General features: G+C 44.2%; 1 pseudogene; it reads left to right on the top strand.

Annotated features, from left to right (window-relative positions):
• The window catches only part of LOC132000785 (peptidoglycan recognition protein 4-like), an 11,731-nt pseudogene extending 621 nt beyond the window's left edge, over window positions 1-11,110 (top strand).
• Window positions 11,111-21,156: the final 10,046 nt, after the last annotated feature.

The raw sequence follows: 21,156 nt of genomic DNA, 5'->3' as shown, positions 1-21,156 counted from the left end.
CATTCCCACCAACAGTGTAGGAGGGTTCCCCTTTCTCTGCATCCACGCCAGCATCTGTCATTTCCTGACTTGTTGATTTTAGCCATTCTGACTGGTGTGAGGTGATATCTCATTGTGGTTTTGATTTGTATTTCCCTGATGCTGAGTGATATGGAGCACTTTTTCATGTGTCTGTTGGCCATCTGGATGTCTTCTTTGCAGAAATGTCTGTTCATGTCCTCTGCCCATTTCTTGAACTTTTGAGGGTTAAATGAGATAATGCACATGAAGAACTTTGCACCTGAGCAAGGGAAGCAATGATTCTATCTGTATGTGGCTGGGGTTATGTTTCTCAGTAAGAGGAAGTTTCTTGAGGCTAGGGGTGTCAGTCACATACAGAGGGGCTTTGGCACAACACATGACTCCAAATCATGTCTGAAAGAACTCACTTGATTTGTGCAATTTTCCATATCATCTTTTCATTGTTTCTACTTGGTAAAATCCACACAAAAGAAAACCCTGCACTTTTGAGATGCTTAGATACATTTCCAGTTTATTGTTGTTTTCCCAGTAGTGTATATAGATGCAGCTCATGAGAAATGGGTATATTTCCAACTTCCTGCTCTTGGCTATTTAACTGTATTCTGGGGATTCCCTGGAGTTGATGTTGAAGAAAAATATTCATGTGTTGCTATTGGAGGTGGTCCTCTGGTTAGCACAGAGAGTTCTCCTGGAGAGGCCTCAGTGATCTGGCCTGAATCTATCTCTGAGATGGCTAGTACTGGGACTCTGTGAGGACCTGTAAAATGGACTGTTCTTCTGCAGGTGATTTCTCCTGGGATGAAACACAAGCCAAACGTGTATCAGAGGGCCTTTGGGACCTGTTTGGCAACATCTCTTATCTCACTGAGAAAGGAAATCTCAGTCTCAATGGTGAGGAGGCTTAAAGACAGCTGGGTATGTTCTGTGACTAGAGTGCTTCTGAAATCTGCTCTGCCCCTTGTGGTTGGCATGTGGCAAATGGGACTAAGACAGTGGAGCATCAAGAAAACACCTGGAGGGATGCTTTGGGGGTCTGGTGTGGTACCAGAAGAGGACAGAAGCCAGGACAGAGAGATTCAGCATCTGCACTCAGAGCCCTCTAGCCTAAAGATGGAGACCCTCACCTTGCCCTGAGGGAGTCATCCAACTGAATGGGAGGGCCAGGACCTATCTGCAGAGAGCCTCTAGGTTGAAGAAGAGATGTAGTCCCCTCAGAAAGCACTCAGGGCAGGACAAAGGACACAGTCAGTCACAGAGCAAACTGTCAGTGATCATAGTGTGCAGCAATGAAACTCAGAGGGACCACTCAGGGCTTTCCCAGGGGAAGCAGTGGGAAGGAGCTTCTTCCTAAAGCAGAGGTCCAGAAATAGAGCAGGGCAGGAGCTTCAGGGTGGAGTCTGTCCAGTGGGATGTGGATGCCCTCTATAGGGAAGCAGAGCATCTAAGCTGCTCTAGGCATGTGCAAACTCTGCGTTAGGAGCAGTGGAGAGGAAATAGATGAGGAGGTGAGAAGGAGATGGTGTGTCTGAGAAGTAGATGGAGTGTCTGTTGAAAGCCTCCTCCCTGGGACTCCTGGGTGTCTCAGTTGGTTAAGCCGCTGCCTTCGGCTCAGGTCATGATCCCAGGGTCCTGGGATCGAGTCCCGCATTGGGCTCCTTGCTCGGCAGGGAGCCTGCTTCTCTCGCTGCCTCTGCCTGCCTTTCTGCCTGCTTGTGTGTACTCTCTCTCTCTATCTCTGGCAAATAAATAAATAAATCTTTAAAGAATAAATAAATCAATCAAAAAAAAAAAAAAAGAAAAAGAAAAGAAAAGAAAAAAAGAAAGCCTCCTCCCAGGACTCTTCCACCCCTATTGGGCCCATGCAGCCCAGAATGGCACCCAGGGAGGTTAACCAGGGAAGGAGGTTAACCAGGGAGAACTTATCCAGCCCAGAATGGCACCCAGGGAGGTTAACAAGGGAGGTTAGTGAGGCAGCATGGGGCAGGATACACTGAGTAATATCCTCCTCACCTTCATGATTACCCCACAGATGTATCCACAGTGATCTCTTGCAAGGAATTGGGGGCCGAAACTGTTGGCTGCAGCATCGCACTGACCATGCCCGTGGATTTCCTTGTCATGCACCATATCCCTGGACTGGAGTGTCACAACCAGACTACGTGCAGTCAGAGGCTGTGGGAGCTACAGGCTCATCACATACACAACAGCTGGTGTGATGTGGCCTACAAGTAAGGGCCATGTGGGGGTATATGATCAATGTTGCTCCTTAGGGTGCTCCTCTCACCCTTACTTATGACTTCTTTCCTCATTTCCTGGGTTGAGCTTATATCAGATTTATAGTGAATAAAATATTAAAAACCCTATAAAATTCTAAATCCTTTTGAATTTTCTAGATCTCCTAAAAGGAAGCAGGGAAGGTTAAATAATAACTATACTTCCTAGCTCCCTCCAAAACTGGTTCACACAGCACACTAGTAGTTATGAATGACTACCAAGTGCGTGGGTGCATTTGTCAGGCATACATTACCATCTCCATGCTCCAGGTGAGGGGACCAAGGCAGGGACATTGTTTGATTTTTCTGAGAGTCATCTAGGTTGACTGGATGTGTTACAAGGTTGTGGAGCACAGACTGACTCAAAACTGGCTCTTTGCCCACTGCATGTTCCACTTCACTGCATGTAGGGGGCTCTTATGGTGAGGCGTCTTACTCTAGTGGTCACTCTAGTGGGCCCTCTTAGTGACTAGGACTGCATGTCCTCAGCCCACCTCTGACCTTACCTAGGTGTAGACAGTTCCTATGCATGGTGATTGCTTTTCACTTTGACTACCTTCTGCATCTCTGTTTTTCTGCTTCAGACTTTTACCACTCCTGATGGTGAAAGGGAGTTAATCCCCCACAGGGGTCAACAGTTGTAAATAACTTTCTCAGCCCTCAGTCCTTCTTAGGGACAATATTTAGGTGCATGTACTCAGTTCCTTGGAAGTTTACCTGTCTAGTGGCAGGCAATGGGGGGAAAAGTTCTGAGCTCCAGGTAGCCATTGTGAAGCTGGCCCAATTGTGTATACTTAGTTGGATTTCTTCCTTCTGACTCTCTCTCCTTGCTCCCTCATACTGGCTTCTGGGACCCCTTCTCAAAAAAAGTGCCTGCATCCATGTCCTTATCTGAGGAGATACTTCCTGAGAAATCTATATAAGACAGTAACCTGGCAGGGAGGAATCACATGAACAGCCTATGTGGAGATGACACAGGTTAACATGCATTTTGGAAGAAGGAGGAGAGCTGTGTTTGAGGCAATGTGGAAGCTAAGAAGAATCTTACAGTGTAACTGGATTAGCTACTCTGGTGGCACCAGGGCCTCTCTTCCTTCTTAGTGTGTAGGATGATTTACATAAAACCTGGGCTTCTAAACAAAGGAGGGAGATAGGGAGTTTGGGGGTGGGTTCTGAATTCTAAGGGAATATAATTGACTTGACCAATCCACTGTCTGGGACAAGTACATGCAAATTCCCTGTAGTGAACAGAGCTTAAGCCCTTCTCCTTTTGGAAACTGACAAATGGTTCCTTTTGTGGGATGTGCCACAGTGCCAACCACTCAGCCTATATCTCCTGCTCCACAGCTTCCTGGCTGGGGACCATGGCAGGGTGTATGAAGGTGTTGGCTGGAATGTCCAAGGCATGCACACCCAGGGATACAACAACATCTCCCTGGGCTTTGCTTTTTTTGGCACCAAGGAAGGTAATCATCATCTCAGTTGCCCTTCTCCAAAGAGTTACCTACTTCTTTGTTTCTACATTGCTCCTTGACTTTCTCCTAGTTCCCTGATGATCTACTGTCCTGAAGTTCCCCTCTCTCTTGGCTTATGTGAATGGTGTTGGTTCTCCTCTTCCTACTCTGGTTTCCTCCTCAGTCTCTGAGGTATCTCCTTTTCCCCTGGGTATTTTTCAGTGGAGGTGGTGGCCATTGTTTCTCTTTACGGACAGTCATTTTCTTTATGGAAAAATGTAGGCTTCTGCTCTCTTCTGTAAGTGACTGTCACATCTTCCTCTCTGACTCTGACTCTTCTGCAGTACCAGACCCTGCTTCCCGTTTCCTATCAGGCACCTCTTCCTCCCATCTCTTACCTCAAGATTTCTGTAGAGTTTTTAAGACCACTCTGAGGCCTCCAATCCCTGAATCCCTTCCACTTTCTTCTAGTCTTACTGCTGTCTGTCCTCCCAGCTCTCCCAGCATTCTAACATACATGCTCCAGGACCATTCCCCTGAGTTTGTGCACCCTTGACTGTTAAAGCTCTTGCATGTCCAGTTTCTTATTGTCCCCTCCCAATACTCTGTGAGAAAATCCAGACAAGTTTCCTGATTTGCTGTTACACAAAGTACATCCTGAATTCTGGAGGAAGTGACCCAAGAAGAATCAGAAGGCAAGCTCACACCTTCGATTTCCAGTTCCAGGGTGGTTTCCAGCACACCAGAGGACTCTGTGTTCAGCATTTATGTGTGTGTGTGTGTGTGTGTTATTGTTACCTGGGTGTCACCCTGTTAGTAGTAGGGTCTTGAGCATGTTACTTCTTGAAGCCTCAAGTTCCTTTCTGTGAATAATAACATAACAGCATCTACCTCAGAGGTTTTTGGTGAGGATTAAAGAAATTAATGCAGTAAAGAGGCTGGCACATGCCTGGATGAGCCCCTTCCAATGGATAACCCTGACCCAGCTAGCTGGGCATTACTGAACATGGGGTTGCATTTTAGCTCTTCCATGGAGAAAGATCAATGAATGAAGTTTTGGCAGGTTATTGGGAAAGGTCTTCATCCTGGGGCAGGTGGATCCTTAACTTTTAGGCTTTCCAACATAGGTGATGAGCGAGTTTCCTGCCAACAGTTATGTAAGGGCTGGCAGGGCATCTAATCCTTCCCCCACAGCCCCATGAAATGCAGGCCAGACCCAGGTTGCTACAGATGGCTCTTTTTCAGGCCACAGTCCCAGCCTGGATGCCCAATCAGCAATGAAGGGCCTGATCTCTATGCTGTCCATAAGGGCCACCTGTCATCAAAGTACGTTCAGCCCCTTCTTGTGAAAGGTGAGAACTGCCTACTCCCTCTGCAGAAGGCAAATGCCAAGGAAGGTAAGACCTTCAATCCTACCAGAGCCTCCTTCTAGACCCACCCACCAGACTACCCCCTACAAACTTTCAAATGCCATTAGGAGTGGACTTTTCAGTTAGGCTTTCATTGGATCCTTTCTGATAGGCAACTGGTCACATAGCTCTCTGAACCTTTGGGGCTGGCACACCTTGCGAAGGACCCTCTAGGTTACCTCTTTATCCCTCAGATTCCTAGAATGATAGAACCATTGTATTAACCTGGTGTAATATATGTGTTCTAATTTTTTTAATCAGTCAACAATTACTTACTGAGAACCTGTTATGGAACAAAACACAAAAGTGGTGCCCTTGTGAAGTTTCAACCTAGAGGGTAGAAAAAGAAAATAAGCAAATAAGCAAGTCAAATATTTGGCATGTTAGAAGGTGAAAAGGGCTGTGGAGGCAAACAAAAACAAAAACAGAACCAAAACAAAAAAAACATGGAGAGGAATAGGCATCTAACACATACAAGCACAACACATAAAAGCACAAATGCACATCTTTCTGAACCAGAACAGCACTGATAAACTGAAGGGCTTACATCACTACCAATACCGAAGTCAGAGGAAATTGTTAGGGTAATTTGGGTATTAAATACTAGATTTTAAAAGGGGTTTAACAAACAGTAACATCAAAACCAGTATAGTTAAGTGGCACTTGGCTGACTCAGTTGGTAGAGCATGTGAATCTTGATCTTCGGGTCTTAAGTTTGAGCCCCACATTGGGGAGAGAGTTCACTTAGAAAAAAAAAAGTATAGTTAATAACCACTTTCAACCTTTTCCTAGTCTTACTAAAGTTTTAAAGATAATTATCTCTATTATATGAAAGCTCTGAGTAAATTTGATCTCAGTCATTGGATTAGTGCTATCTACTAAAATTAATAATTGCTTATATTGACAGAGAGTTTTAGGGATTACAGGTAAGTCTCAAAGACATGCTTTCAGTTGATGATTCAACTAATTTGTACAAAGGGCCCTGTTATGCAGGCACACACATACATATACACATGACAATCATGCAGATAGATAGGTATCCTTTTTCCTTGGGAATGAACATCCATTTATTCTTAGGATCAACATCCCCACTGTCCTCTGGGTTTTGTTTTTGGTTTAGATCCCGTGACTCTATGATTCTTGCCTCTTGAATATAATTCAATCAGGAAAACATACTCACCTCTCAGGTGGGCTCTCTTGAGTTCCACAGTCAGAGTCAGGTTAGGATGGGGGATGTTCAGTAGTGAACATGGGTGGGCACAATAAGCCCACATATCCCCCCACCCTTTTTTTTTTTTTTTTTTTTGCTTCCCTTCTCAGTTTGCTCCACTATTATCTCATGGTCTGCATGGGAGGCCAGAGAGACCCATTGCTCCCAGCTAAGTACATCATATTATCCACACTGCTGGGAGAACCTGCATCATGTCTGATGAGTGCTGCCTGCTGGTCAAAGATATCTAGTCCCTCCTCATAGAGAGGCTGAACTCGTGTGACATTGGATATAAGTAAGTGGACCTCAGGACATGTGGGCTTCTTTTACCTGAGGACAGACTCTGAATTTTTGAATTACTGAATGTGCACCATATGAGAGGTGTTTTATGTATAACTTTGATTTTTCATGCAGCTCTGGGTGAGTCTTACCTAGGATATAGCTAAAGGGCTAGTCATTCTCCTTGGGCATGTACTCAAAATGTGTCCTTTTTAAAGATCATGTATTGACATGATTGAGGCCAAGACTGATGGAAAGCTATTAGAGGAAGTTGTACAAATGCAAGATTGTAAAGCCTGTAGAGAATATCTTTCCTGTCTGAAGGCGCCAGATAATATCCTTTGTTTGCTCTAATGCCAAGATCTGTAATTTTTTTTAATTTTTATTTTTTATAAACATATAATGTATTATTAGCCCCAGGGGTACAGGTCTGTGAATTGCCAGGCTTACACACCTCACAGCACTCATCATAGCACATACCCTCCCCAATGTCCATAACCCCACCACCCTCTCCCTCCCTCCCTCCCCCTGGCAACCCTCAGTTTTGTGAGATTAAGAGTCTCTTATGGTTTGTCTCCCTCTCTTCCTACCCCCCCTAGTCTCCCCATGTTGCATCTCCACTTTCTCATATCAGGGAGATCATATGATAGTTGTCTTTCTCCAACTGAGTTATTTCACTAAGCATAATACCCTCTAGTTCCATCCACGTCGTCACAAATGGCAAGATTTCATTTATTTTGATGGATGCATAGTATTCCATTGTGTATATATACCACATCTTCTTGATCCATTCATCTGTTGATGGACATCTAGGTTCTTTCCATAGTTTGGCTATTGTGTAAATTGCTGCTATAAACATTCAGATGCACATGCCCCTTCAGATCACTATGTTTGTATCTTTAGGTATATACCCAAGGTATATGACCCAATTGCTGGGTCATAAGGTAACTCTATTTTCAACTTTTTGAGGCACCTCCATACTATTTTCCAGAGTGGTTGCACCAGCTTGCATTCCCACCAACAGTGTAGGAGGCTTCCTCTTTCTCCTGTAATTTTTTTTTTTTTTAATAAAGAGCACACTGACTTAATGGGATAATAAAAACTTCTTGCAGGATGCACTCCAAGCTCACAGATAAGATGTATGAGGTTAGAGACCATCTCATATCCATCAGAAATAATTATACTGAACATTAAGTCTCAGGATGGGCCACCACTAATCCAGACAGTACACATTAATCAAGAAGCCCATTGTTTAGGGGCTTCATGGCTTAGCTAGTGGAGTTGGAATTTAGACCTACCTTCTGGCCAGGTACTCTGTTCAGGGTACAGACAGTACACATTAACCAAGAAGCCCTTTGTTTAGGGGCTTCATGGCTTCATGGCTTCATGGCTTAGCTAGTAGAGTTGGAATTTAGACCTACCTTCCTTCTGGCCAGGCACTCTGTGCCTTAGCTGGATTTACCAATTACCACTGGATTACCAAATCCCGTGGGCTTACATTTACCAATTGTGATTACCATGGAATTACAATTACGTGATTCTGTGCTGATAGAATCTCCTCTCTCCTTCCTGCTTTAGTTTCAACCCTTTTGAGATAGGAGAAAATTTCCTCCAATACCTTTCATCTGTTAAGACTTGTCAAGTGCTCTGCTATATCCTGCTATGCAGGTTTATACAGAGTTGCTCTCTTTGAATAGAACGGATACCTGAAATTTTACTATATGTTTTTAACCTAAAATGGAAAATTATGGGTGCTGAGAAAGGACCTTTTCCTTTTTCCGTTCAGGTTTCAGAAGCCAGTTTCCTGTCCCTTGGTTTTTGCCCTTTTATTGTGTCCCTTTTACCATAACTTTCATGACCCTGCTCACTGTGAAATGACCTGTAGTCAGGAGTAAACACCCACTTGCTATAAATTAATTCACTGAGAATACAGTTGAATGCCTACTCTGTGACATGGGGATGCTATCAGATGTAGCACAGATTTGGTTCTTGCCTTGATGGAGCTGATACTCTGCTAAATGAGAAAGATAATTAAATGAATAAATCATAATAGAGTACATTAAGTGTTATGATAAAGGGTGAAAAATGTAAACAGGAGACATTTTTAACACACTAGCTTGCTAGGGTATTGAGTATTAAGGAAGTACTCCTTGGGAGGTGACTATCAGCTGACCTAAGAAATGAGCGAACTTGTCAGAAGAGTGGGAAGAGTGTTTCAAACAGAGAAAAAGGACCTCTGTGGAAAGTCCTGGATGCCAGCCCAAGAATGGTGTCTTTGAGGAACCAAGAGAATTTTATCATAATAAAAATAGATAACAAAGAGACAGATGGTGAAAGATAAGGAGGCAAACAGGGGCCATCTCATGAATAATCTTGACACTTAAACTGGGAAGTTTGGACTATGTTGCCAAGGGACTAAAAGCAGGGTTTGATATTAAATTTGCATCAGAAAGACATGAAGAACTGCACATTTAAAGAAAGGACACAGGGAGACAAAGTGCAGAGGAGTGAGGGGCAGCCACAAAAGACAGCTGGGAGAGAGAGTAGGATGGAAGTGAAGGGGGGAAGATGTTTGTGGATGCAGAGGGATCAGGCAAGGCAGGGCTAGAGAAGTGTACTTTGACCTTAGTAGTGAGGCAGCCACAGGTTACCTCCAGGGAAACAATGTCATTGGCAAGGTTTGGGGAAGGCCAGGTTGCAGGGATGGCAGCTGTTGCTCTTTTCTTCCTAGACTGTGGGCTCCTTAAGGTAGCAGCAGTGTGCCAGAGCTGGATAGGCTCATGAGAGTGGATTATTAGGGAGCCAGGACATTTTTTAAATCATCAGTAGCTGAAAATCAGCTATGGTGGGAGTTTTACACTACAGAAATCAGTAAAGGCTATAAATTGGGCTTCCTCCCCTTGCCCCTTTCTGATGAAAGCTTGTTTATCAACATGCCCTTGCTATCTTTTTTGTAACTCAGTGCTGAGAATTTAATAGCTAATCAGTGTCTGCTGAATAAAGCATGAGTGATTGAATGAATGAGTGAATAAATAAATGAAACAATCCCAGATTGTCTGTCTGTCATGCTGATCTCCATCTCCCCTCTTGGTCCTTTAGCTTCCTCGTGGGGCAGGATGGTGCTGTTTATGAAGGAGTGGGCTGAAATGTCCAAGGTTCCCATCCTCCTGGCTACAATGACATTGCCTTGGGCATTGCCTTTATGGGCACTTTCTTGGGTAAGTGCATGCTTTGGGCAGTAGCAGTCATTGTATGGTGTTTGAGGGAGAGTGTCTCAAATGCAAGACAACAGCATCAAACTCAGGCATCACTTCAGTGCCTGCATATGCTAGACTTAGCCAGCTTCAGATTTATCATTTGACTAATCTGAGTGTTACCAGGAGTGAACTCCCCCACCCCCAGAGAGAATGCTCACCCTGAATCTATCTCCTTCACAACCAATCAAATGTCTTTCTCTTCTGACATCAAAACATATATAAGACAAGGGGAAAATATCTTTGTGCATATATTTTGCTAAGTTTTTACCATGGCAACAATGTGGGAACCTTTACCTTATTTGCCACATCCCTAGATTAGTCCTTGTATCAGCATCCAGAATGTTCACTGACAATTGCCATTGTTCAGAGCTCTTGACTAGAGTTTGTTTAGACTCAGGGAACTTTTGCTGCATCTCTGGGAAGAGGAGCCCATGTCACTGGGACTGGTTCAGGATGATACTAAAATGAATGTTGGGTGGGGTGAGGGGATACCTAGGAAGGTGCCTGGGATGGGGGTGGGTGTGTGAAGGTACAGGAAGCACACCTTGTGGCCAAAGCAAGGTTTCTCAGCTTCAACACTATTGACATCCTGGATCGGGTAAGTCTTTGTAGAAGAACTGACCTGTGTATTGTAGGACCCTTAGCTGCATCCCTGGCTTCTCCCCCAGATGCCTGTAACATATTTTGCCTATTTGTGACAACCAAAAACGTGTCTAGTCAGTACTAAATATCCCCTGGGAGGCTAAATTCCCCCAATTGAGAACTACCAAGTTAAATATTTGCAATGGACAAATATTCTGTACATCCCCAAACAACTCTATGTATCCCAGACTCTGTTCTTTTCATTCAGGAAGAACTTTGATGCTGATGAATCTAAGGCCTGACTTTGTTTTCTGTATATAGACTTGCAGGCAGTAGCAGAATATATTAGCATGGTGGTAGGGGTGCATTACAGGTGATTCAGGAGTGGGTCCTGCCCTGGACAGGGTGCCTTGGAAACCTGTAACAGATAGATAACTGTTTTGCAGATACCTCGCCCAATGCCACAGCTTTGGAGGCAGCCTAGAACCTGATCCAGTGTGCAGTGGACAAGGGATATTTAATTCCCAACTACCTGCTGGTGGGGCACAGTGATATTGTCAACACCCTGTCTCCCGGGTGAGCTTTGTACAACATCATTAAGGCTTGGCCTCATTTCAAATACTGAGGAAGCCCCTGCTCCCTCTGAGACTATTCCCTGTGTCTGCCTGGCTGCCGGGCTTTCCCTGTCCTCACCCTCTGTCCTGACTCAACACTTGGGTGTCCCCTCCCTGTCAGCTCCATCCTGTCCCTCCTTTCTCAGGTTAGGATGATCCTCTACTGCTAGCACCCCATTATCCTCCAAGCAGCTCTGAGACCCCAGAGCTGGACATTCCCAGCCCTCTGAGTAGGCCCCACCTTCCTCTCTCCTCATCTTCCCCTTCCCTGAGCACCCAGCTCCTAAGCCAGGTGGGAAGGTGGGCTGATGCTTGTTTGACTTCTCTTTCCCTTTCTGGCTGCCCCTCTGTCCCATGTACCTTAGCCCTGTCATCTGCCTGGCAGCCCCCAAGACTCACATGGGTTCAAGGCCTGAAGCCCCTCTCTGCGCACACACCAACTTGTCTAAATGTGAATGTGGCCCTTATTTCAGGGCCCCATCACTTATAGGTGTGCTACCTCCCTCCACTGGATTGTGAGGATTTCCAGTTTTCTTTTCCCCCACATCCTCAGGTCCTGAGCAGTGTCTGGAGTCTTGTAGGTGCTACAGAGGTTTGTTGGAGAGGTGGACAAATGAACGAAAGAGTGGATCAAGTCCCTGCTCCTCTTTTCAGTCTGCTCCACTACCCCTTCTATGGGAATGCCTTCTGGGGCAGTCCTCCATCCTGCCAGCTTTCTTTCTGTTCCTGCCCTTCCCTGTCTGAGGCTCAGAGCCAGCTTTTGTGGCTTATGTGTAATGGTTGCTATGCCTCAAGGGTCCTGTGTCCTGTCCTCCTTGAACTCCCCGAGGACAGAGACTACATTCCTCCAGGCCTATCTGGGCTGTGTTCATATAAGTTACCTGTGCCCTACAAGGTGTGGGTTCACTGGGGACATAGAGCCTGGCACTCTGCAGTCTTCTAGGCCTGGGATCCTCCCACTCAGAGAGAAGCCAGATACTGAAAGTATTCTGCATGCAGTAGGCAGTATTCTGCTGTGCACTGGAAGCACATGGGTAGGATCTTATTTCTCCTGATCTGGAAACATGAAGGGGGAAAAAGAAGGGGAGGGTTAAAAAGAAGAAGCCAGAAACATGGACTTTTCTCCCCTCTATAACCTTTGGTATTCATACTGTGTCTGGTGTTTTATATCTCTTCCTTCTGGGTATTTACCCCAAAAATACAGATGTAGTGAAAAGAAGGGCCACCTGCACCCCAATGTTCATAGCAGCAATGGTCACAATTGCCAAACTGTAGAAAGAGCCAAGAGTCAACAGAAGAATGGATAAAGAAGATACAGTCCATATATGTAAAGGAATATTACACAGCCATCAGAAAGGGTGAACACCCAAATTTTGTATCAACAAGGCAGGTTTTGACAGCCTCTTATTTTTACAGCCCTTTTGCTTTTCGAAGACTGTCCCTGTGATCTTACTGGATTTGCTGTCCTTTTGTTATTTGTAGTCTGGCCACCTGGCATGTAAGCAAAGGAAGGAATGATTTATCTCGAGGGTTAGGTGGGCTAGCGGACCCAGTGCCCCTTTCTGATTTACCGAACCCTCAAGAGTTGGTTCCTGGAGAACCCCCTTGAGCTCTCTCTACCAGACTCTCCTTCCTTGGGGGAGGGGGCTGGATACAGACTTCCCAGGGGAAACTTCTATTTCTCCATCACTTAAAACATCAAAGATGAGTTTCCTAACCCTTCACACAGGGAGTAGCCAACAAGGAGGGTGTGAGATGCTGAGGAATAGTATCACAATAAAAACTGTCCTTCAAATTTCTTGACCTTTCTTACAATCCTACCTTTGACTAAGGACGGTTCTCTTCCCTTTGATTCAAACCTGATCCCGGAGGATCTTGTTGGCCTTCCGGAGCCTCTGTCCCAGGCAGGGTCTTGTTGGCCTCCTGGAGCCTCTGTCCCAGGCAGGCTGTAGACAGGGCTGTAGACACCCTGACCTCCACAAACACTCTTCAAGGCCTCCTCAAATCAACAACTCTGTGGTCTAGACTATTGTCTTTTGCAAATACTTAACTTGTATTGGTCTCACATATACAATCTAAGTAAAAACAGAGCACTCAGTGGGCAAATGCTTTTTTTTTATGGCAAATTCTGAGGCAGCCTGTTCTGTGCCATTGCCTCTTCTGAGTCCTCAGTATAGATAAATTCTTCCCAACTCCACTTAATCATGAAGTGGGGTTCATACTACCCCTCACCCCCTCAGAGGGTTGTTGAGAGAGTTAAGTGAATGAAGTGTGGTAAGGTCTTAGACCTCATGGTTGGCATGTGATAATGATTCTATTAAAGTTCCTGGAGGTATGGATATTCATATTGTTATTGCTGTAGTTTTGCTGTCATAGGAGCCAAGAGCAGGCTGCCCCCAAATGCGCCACTTTGGCATACCAATCCTTTTAAGTAAAAGTTATGTAAGAGACAGCCTGTGCTGTCTGGCTTGAAGACAGCCTGTGCTAGAAGGACACTCAGACCCTTTTTTAAAAAAATTTATTTGTTATTTTCAGCATAACAGTATTCATTGTTTTTGCACCACACCCAGTGCTCCGTGCAATCCGTGCCCTCTATATTACCCACCACCTGGTACCCCGACCACCCACGCCCCCGCCCCTTCAAACCCCTCAGATTGTTTTTCAGAGTCCATAGTCTCTCATGGTTCACCTCCCCTTCCAATTTCCCCCAACTCCCTTCTTCTCTCTAACTCCCCATGTCCTCCATGCTATTTGTTATACTCCACAAATAAGTGAAACCATATGATAATTGATTCTCTCTGCTTGACTTATTTCACTCAGCATAATCTCTTCCAGTCATGTCCATGTTGCTACACTCAGACTCTTCTTAATCCCACTGAAAGCAGAAGATACCATGTGAAAGGTATCTCCCCTGTAGCATGAGGTAAAGAGATATCCTTATCACCAGAGGTGGGGAATCGAGAGCAGAGAAGGCTATATAAAAATTTTTTTTGTTAGTTTTTACTAATTTACTACCCCAAGCTCCCAAAATTAAATTTCCTTTATTCTGTCAATGTCTGACAAACTTATTATCTCTTTGTTTAAAATATATAAAAACTAACAGCCTTGGTCATTTCTTTAGTTCTCAATTATATTTTTAGGCCTCTGTGTGCACTTAATAACTAACTTTCAGGTTTTATTCTCCCGTTAATCTATCTCATATAAATTTAATTTCCAGTCCGGCCAGAAGACCTCAAGTTTAGAGAAGAATTTTCTCTTTTCTTCAGTATCAATTAGTCCTATTTGCAGCAGAAAGGACATGGCTATGCAGGCACCAGCCCTGGGAGCTCGCAGGAGTTTGACACTCCCCAGGACAGCAGGCTGGCCTGAAGCTTGTGGCACACAGGCCTTGGCAGGTCAGAAGGAGCTCATGGTAAAAGAGGGACACACACCTCATGAAGGAGGTGTCAGAGTAAGAGGCGTTTTTACTGTCAGAGTAGGAGAGGTTCTAGGGCTCATCTTGTCAGTTGTTTTCCACAACTAGTAGCTGGGAGGGGAAAAAAAAAGACACCAAACAAAGTTTTTTTTTTTTTTTGGTTCCAGAATAAAATGCTTATCTGGCTAAAGCCCTACATTTTATAGAAAATTGAACCCAAAGGGGTCAGATTACCTGTTCGAGTTCATTCAGTGAGAAGAGAGACTCAGATTCTGAGCATGGCATCATTCCTCTCACCTGTCTGGTCAAGATAATTTTGTGGTCCCTCTTTTCAGACAGAGTAAACAACTCAACATGGCAGTTAGAGCCTTCCACAATCTCACTCCAAGTTACCTTTTCTCACAGAATGAGCCCAGGTGGGCAAGGTATGGGCTCAGCTGCTGGGCTTTTCCATCTTGGAGCCTTTGCCCACACTGTCCCTGCCCCACTCCTGACTACTGCAATTACACCAGGTTTAAGACAGTAATCCAGGCTAGCTCTCCCAAAAGGCTTCCTGATTCTCTGGACCAGAAATGACATCTTCTTGCCCCAGGTGCCCATGGACTTCACCTGAGTCTCTCCCTCCCCACTTCTCCCTCCCAACCTGGACTCCACAGGCTGCACCACACCTGTCAGGTCTCAGGATCTCCAGGGGCACATGTAGGCCTTTGTGTCTGTGCAATGGAAGGGGAAGAGCCATGCCTGGGCAGGGCTGGGTGAGCAGAGGCAGCATTCCCAGCCTGGGAAGGCAGCTGTTATTCCCTCAGCTGGTTTTGAGAAATTTGTCAAAAGTGGAAAGTCCCGTGTCTTCACATTGCATGAAACTGCCCACTAGTTGTAGTACATCAGATTTTTCACAGATTAATTCCATCCTTATTCTGGGACAACAGGTGCTCCCACTTCTGGTGTACTCCCCCCACCCCCACAAATCAGTGAGATTTGGGAAAAAACATGCTCCACCACCAAAGTTCCCCCACCATCCTTGGATGCTTCTGTGACCTTATTGTGAAGGCCTCAGCCAGGGATGGGGTAGGGCAGGGACTATCTCAACCCCACTTGCCCAGCTACCTCCTATACTCCCAGGCTCTTCCTCTGTCCCTTTGGCTTCTTTCTTTCCCACTTCAGTTCTCTCTCTCTCTCTCTCTATCACACATGCACCCTTCTTCATTATCTCTATGTCTCTGTCTCCCTCTCACCTCTGCCTATGTCTCTCTTTTTCTTGCTTTCTTTCACACTGCCTCCCTCTCTGCCCTTCAATGCTTCTTATTTTCTGTCTCTGTTCACCCTTCTGGTTCTGTGGTTGAACTGATTCTGCTCTCTTCTTTTGTTTTCCCCAGCATCTAGAAAATGGCAGCATGGAAGAAGCAGCAGGAAAGGGGCTTGTGCCTTAGCACTATTGATCCCCACCAATGTGTCCCACCCTGCTCCAGGGCTTCCAGGGTTCCAGGGAGTGGAAGGAGGAGCAGGAGGCCAAGGGTTGGGTGGCTATGGGTAAGGGACACATTTTTCAGAATTTAATGCCACACAGAAGTGGAAGCAGGGCAGGTGTGTTTCTGGCCCAGCAGGTTTTGCTTGGCAGGGCTGATTGAGTGCAAGGCCTTAATTAGAAATGTTGACTAGGAGAGAAGGGAAGGTGTTATTACCTGGGAAGAGTGGTAGGTGGGGTGGGAGGTCTTGGGAGGTGTGGGAGGAACTTAGGGGACTTTCTGCAGAGACTACAGTAAAATGTGACTCCCTCCGGTAGGGAGTTGGGAGTTCCCTTTCAGGGTGGCCAGCAGTCTTTTGGTACCCAAGAATGATGCAGCTGTCTGCATGGAAGGGGAGATGGGAAGTTTCTTAATTCTTCCTCTAGGCTCAGCTCATATTTTCCTTCTTTTAAGAGTCCATCTTTTGAGGCTACCAAATTAGGATTCTTCTGTATGGTTCTTCTTTAGCATTCTGTTGATTTGTAATTATTTTTTTTTACGTGTTTTTCTGTGTGTGTGCATGTTTTATGTTTTATGTTGTCTGACTGACGTACTAGATTATAAGGGCCATAAGAGTGGGGACCATGTCTGTGTCAGTACTCAGTAAACATTTTAGACATGCAGAATTCAAAGGGAAACTGGTGTTGTGATTGTCTATTGACTTGTTTTGGAGCAGATGGCAAATGTAATTTGTTTATCCGGTTTGTCCTGGATGGTGTCCCTCCCACTGGCTCATCATATGGGGGTGGGGGAGGAAGGAGGAGCCCAAGGTGTGAAGGTGGAGGGAAGAAACTGACCTGGGATCAAACAAGTTCACAGCAGACCCACAGATTGGACACCAATATTTGAATAATTAAGATAGCTGAGTGTCTAATAATATTCAGTGGTCTTTCTTCCTGCAGGGAATCACTATATATATAATTTCATTTCATCTTTAAAACAGCTCTGTAGGGCTCTTTGACAGCTGAGGAAACTGAGGCTGGGCTTGGAAAGATTACATGACCTTCCTGAGGTTAATTACACAGCTAGTACATGACAGTGCTGAACTGAGTTTCTATTTCTTTGTCTGGACATTAGGCTGTTCTCCAGGTTGCTCACATTCCCTTTACAGTGGGTGGCCAGAACTGGACAAAAAACCCAGGGGCCCTTGACTTAGATAAAGTTCACAATATTCTTTTATAAATTAAAGAATATTGATCTAACAATATTCTTTAATTTATAAGGTGATACCTGCAAAACCCTATGTAAATGGTGCAGTTCTGAATTTATTTTGTAATAATAATTATAGCAATGACAAAGAAATAAACAAACAAAAAACTAAACTCTATATACATAGAACAAACTGGTGTTACCAGAGGGGAGATTGGGAGGGAGGAGGTTGGTTGAAATAGATAAAAATAATTAAGAGGTGCAAACTTCTAATTATAAAATCAATGTCATGAAAATGAAAAGTACAGCATAAGGAATATAGTCAGTAATACTGTAATAACATACAGTGACAAACAGTGACTACACTTACGGTGGTGAGCACTGAGTAATGCGTAGAATGGTTGAATCACTATATTATCTATATGGAACTAATATAACATTGTATGCCAATTATACTTCAATAAAAAAATAATATAAGCAATGCATTCCAAGACTGTCTTTTGGTCACACTGCCCAGCAGATCTTTCCATCACAACTGCTATTACTCCACCTCTTACCCCATCATATCCTCACCAGGCCTGTTTTTCAACCTAGGTGTGGGACTCCAGTTTGTCTTGATTTAGTGTCTAATATGACACAAAATCTACCATAATATTAGCAACATTTCCTCATAGTTAAAATCTGCTGAAATCTTTTGGATTTTGATTTCATCATCATCAATGAGCCATCGTTCCTTTTTCTTCTCCAGCATTTTATTCAAATCCTTCACAGTCACCTCCCAAATATCCACCAACATTGGACAACAAGCTCTCAGGATTTCTTTATACATTGCCCCATTGGACCTTTGTAAGAAGCTGCAAGGAGGGCACTGTGCTCCCATTTCCTTGATAAATAACTGAGGAGATATGGTCAAGAACCTAGATTGAGGTTTTTGTACACCATTGTTTTGTACACTTTTTCCAGAAATATACCTCAAGGATGACAGTCATCCACAAGCCATAAATCTCTGCTGTTTGATGCAGAAACCAAAAACGCAATGGCAAGTGTTATCACTCTCTATAATTCTGGAGTGCTAGAAGGAGAAAGAAATTGTGGCTGAAGTTTGTGTTTATGTGTTTGTGTGTGGTGTGCATGGGGTATGTGTAGGGTATGTGTGCGGTGTATGTGTGTGTGCTGTGTATGTGTGATATGTGTGTATGTGTTCGTGGTACATGTACTGTTTTTGTGTGTATGATGTGGAGTGTGTGTATCTATAGTGTATATGTGTATATGGTATGTGTGGTACAGGTGGTGTGTGTGTGGTATATGTATGTGTGGTGCATATGTGTGTGTGGTGTGTGGTATTTGCAGTATGTGTGTAAGCGTAGGGTTGTGTGTGTGGTGTGTGTGGTATATGTTATTTGTGTGTGGTATATGTGTGTGGTGTGTGTGCAATGTGTGTGTAGTGTGTGGTGTATATATGTGTGTGGTATGTGTATGTGGTGTATGTGTGTGTGTGGTATGTGTGCAGTGTGATGTGTGTGTGTGTGTGTGTGTGTATGTGATGTGATGCCACTGTTCATTCCTCTCAATTACTCCATTTTTATTAAGGAGAACCCACAGGCTTCATTTCATTTATTATTAGTGTTGGTTTTTTTTAAAAGATTTTATTTGTTTATTTGACAGAGATCACAAGTAGGCAGAGAGGTAGGTGTGGGGGGGGGCAGACTCCCTGCTGAGGAGGAAGCCCAATGCAGGGATAGATCCCAGGATCCTGGGATCATGACCTGAGCCGAAGGCAGAGGCTTTAACCCACTGAGCCACCCAGGTCCCCAATCAGTGTTCTTATGTACCCCAAATATGGAAGTTTTATTCTTGTTTTTTACTAAATTTAGCTCAATTCTTAATTATTTTCCCTTCTTGTTTTTTTTTTTTTTAAAGACTTATTTATTTGAGAGAGTTAAAGGGAGAGGGCAGTGGTTGATGGAGAGAGAATCTTAAGGAGATTCTGTGTTGAGCACCAGCCCAATAAGGGGCTTAATCTCATGAACCTGAGATTACAACCTGATCCCAAACCAAGAGTCTGACACTTTAACTGACCGTACCACTCAGATGCCCCCTCCCTTCTTGTTGTTTTTACGTACATGTCATGAGGTTCACATTTCAGTTGTGCATCTTCTAGTCTATTGTCCATTGATCTGGATGTGGTCCCTTAACTATTCAAGATATCTTTGGGCACGCTAGCCTGTTATGGATCCAGGCACATAGGAAATAGTGTTGTATGTATATAGTAAGCCAGATATGACAGATAGAAGGGCTTTTCTGAGTGATGTGTGGCTTGGGGAGAGTGGATAGAACTTCATTACCTGTAGACTTCTAGTGTGTGAAGAAATTAAATGTATACTACTACTTAAAATCACAGAGATTCTTTAAGAAAAAAAGAAAAAAAAAGAGGTTGTTGTTTTGGATTCTAGCTCAGTAAAGCTAAGGATGCTTGCTAAACACTTTTGGTTTGTTATTCTGTCAAGTTTAGGTAATAATGAAATTCTCTGGGTTGGTATTTAAAGGAAAAAGAGAGGAAGAACTTGCAATGTTACAAATAGTCTGAAGTATAAAAACCACCATATGTTCTTAAACTTGAATAAACAAAAAGAAACCAATATCTCCTTCCCTCAGTGAGATTTTCATCTGGAGATAAGTGGGAATAAGGGAGGAGGGGGGATACACCAAAGAAGAGACATGAGTTGAGACAGGGTTATGGTCTGTGGACCTCAGCACCTTCTCTGTCTGGAATGTTGTCTGAAACCTCCTCTGTGTCTTTGGCTGATCAATTTCTATACATTCTTTGATTCTGGGTCTAAATGTCATGTTTTCAATTACTTGTATGTGGAATTTAAGAAACAAAGAAGATGAACACAGGGAAGGGAAGAAAAAATAAAATAAGATGAAAATAGAGAGAAAGGTTAGCCATAAGAGATGTGGAACTCTTGGAAGCAAACTGGTTGCTGGAGGGGAGATGGGTAAGGGAAGGGGTAATTGGGTGATGTATATTAAGGAAGGTACCTGATGTAACGAGCACTGGCTGTTATATGCAACTGATGAATCACTAAATTCTACCCCTGAACATTATAATACACTATATATTAACTAAATTGAATTTAAATAAATAATCTAATAAAAATAAAATAAAATAAAATACGTTGTATCTTCAAAGAAGAACTCTCCCCCCATGGTCAGCCATGTACTTATTCAGAAACATGTCCCTTTCCAAAAGTGCATGATTTGGAACCATAACTTTAATTCTGCTGTTATTAATTTTATATATTTTACATCTATCTTCTCATTAGATGTTAGCTATATGAGGAAAGGGACATCCCCAGTGTATCCCAGCTCTTGGTAGTGTCAGGTATAGCAGCACACAATGGTAGCCCAACACATGTTTGTGGAATAAACGAATACCTTTGGTGTCTTCTCTGCAGTAGTGAGGTTGAATCAGGTGACCCCGGGCATTTTCCAGGGCTATCTCCTACAATGGTTGGGGTGGAAGGTAGGTGAGGGAACAGCAGCAGAAGGGTGCTAGATTCTGGATGTAATTTGGCCAGGAGGTGGTGCAGGCAGCCTGGCTCCCTGGCCAGGGCAGGGGTGGGGCAAACTGTGGTGGGTGTGGAGTTGAAACACCTTCAGGCCAGCAGCAGTCCCAGGCACAAGGGGTGAATGGCTGCGGATGCATGCAGACCTTCTGGGGCACTTGCTTCAGGGATGTGTTGGATGTTGGCCTCTTGTACCTGTAGCCACCAAACTGTTCTTGGCACATTTTAGGATGAAGAGTGGCAAGGTAGCTTGTCCTGAGGTCAGAGAGGAGACCCACCCACCATCCTGACAGTTCCCAGTCTCTTGCTTGTTTGGTCAGCGCCTTTTCCCTGAGCTCTCACAAACAACCCCATGTTCCACTTCCTTCCCTAGGCTTCCTCTCCCACCCTCTTACTTTCATCCTTGCTGAGACCTTGCA

This window comes from Mustela nigripes, chromosome 14 (genome assembly GCF_022355385.1).
Source record: "Mustela nigripes isolate SB6536 chromosome 14, MUSNIG.SB6536, whole genome shotgun sequence".
Lineage (NCBI taxonomy): Eukaryota > Metazoa > Chordata > Mammalia > Carnivora > Mustelidae > Mustela > Mustela nigripes.
Note: the sequence above shows the minus strand (reverse complement) of the source record. Positions and strands in the feature narration are given on the sequence as shown.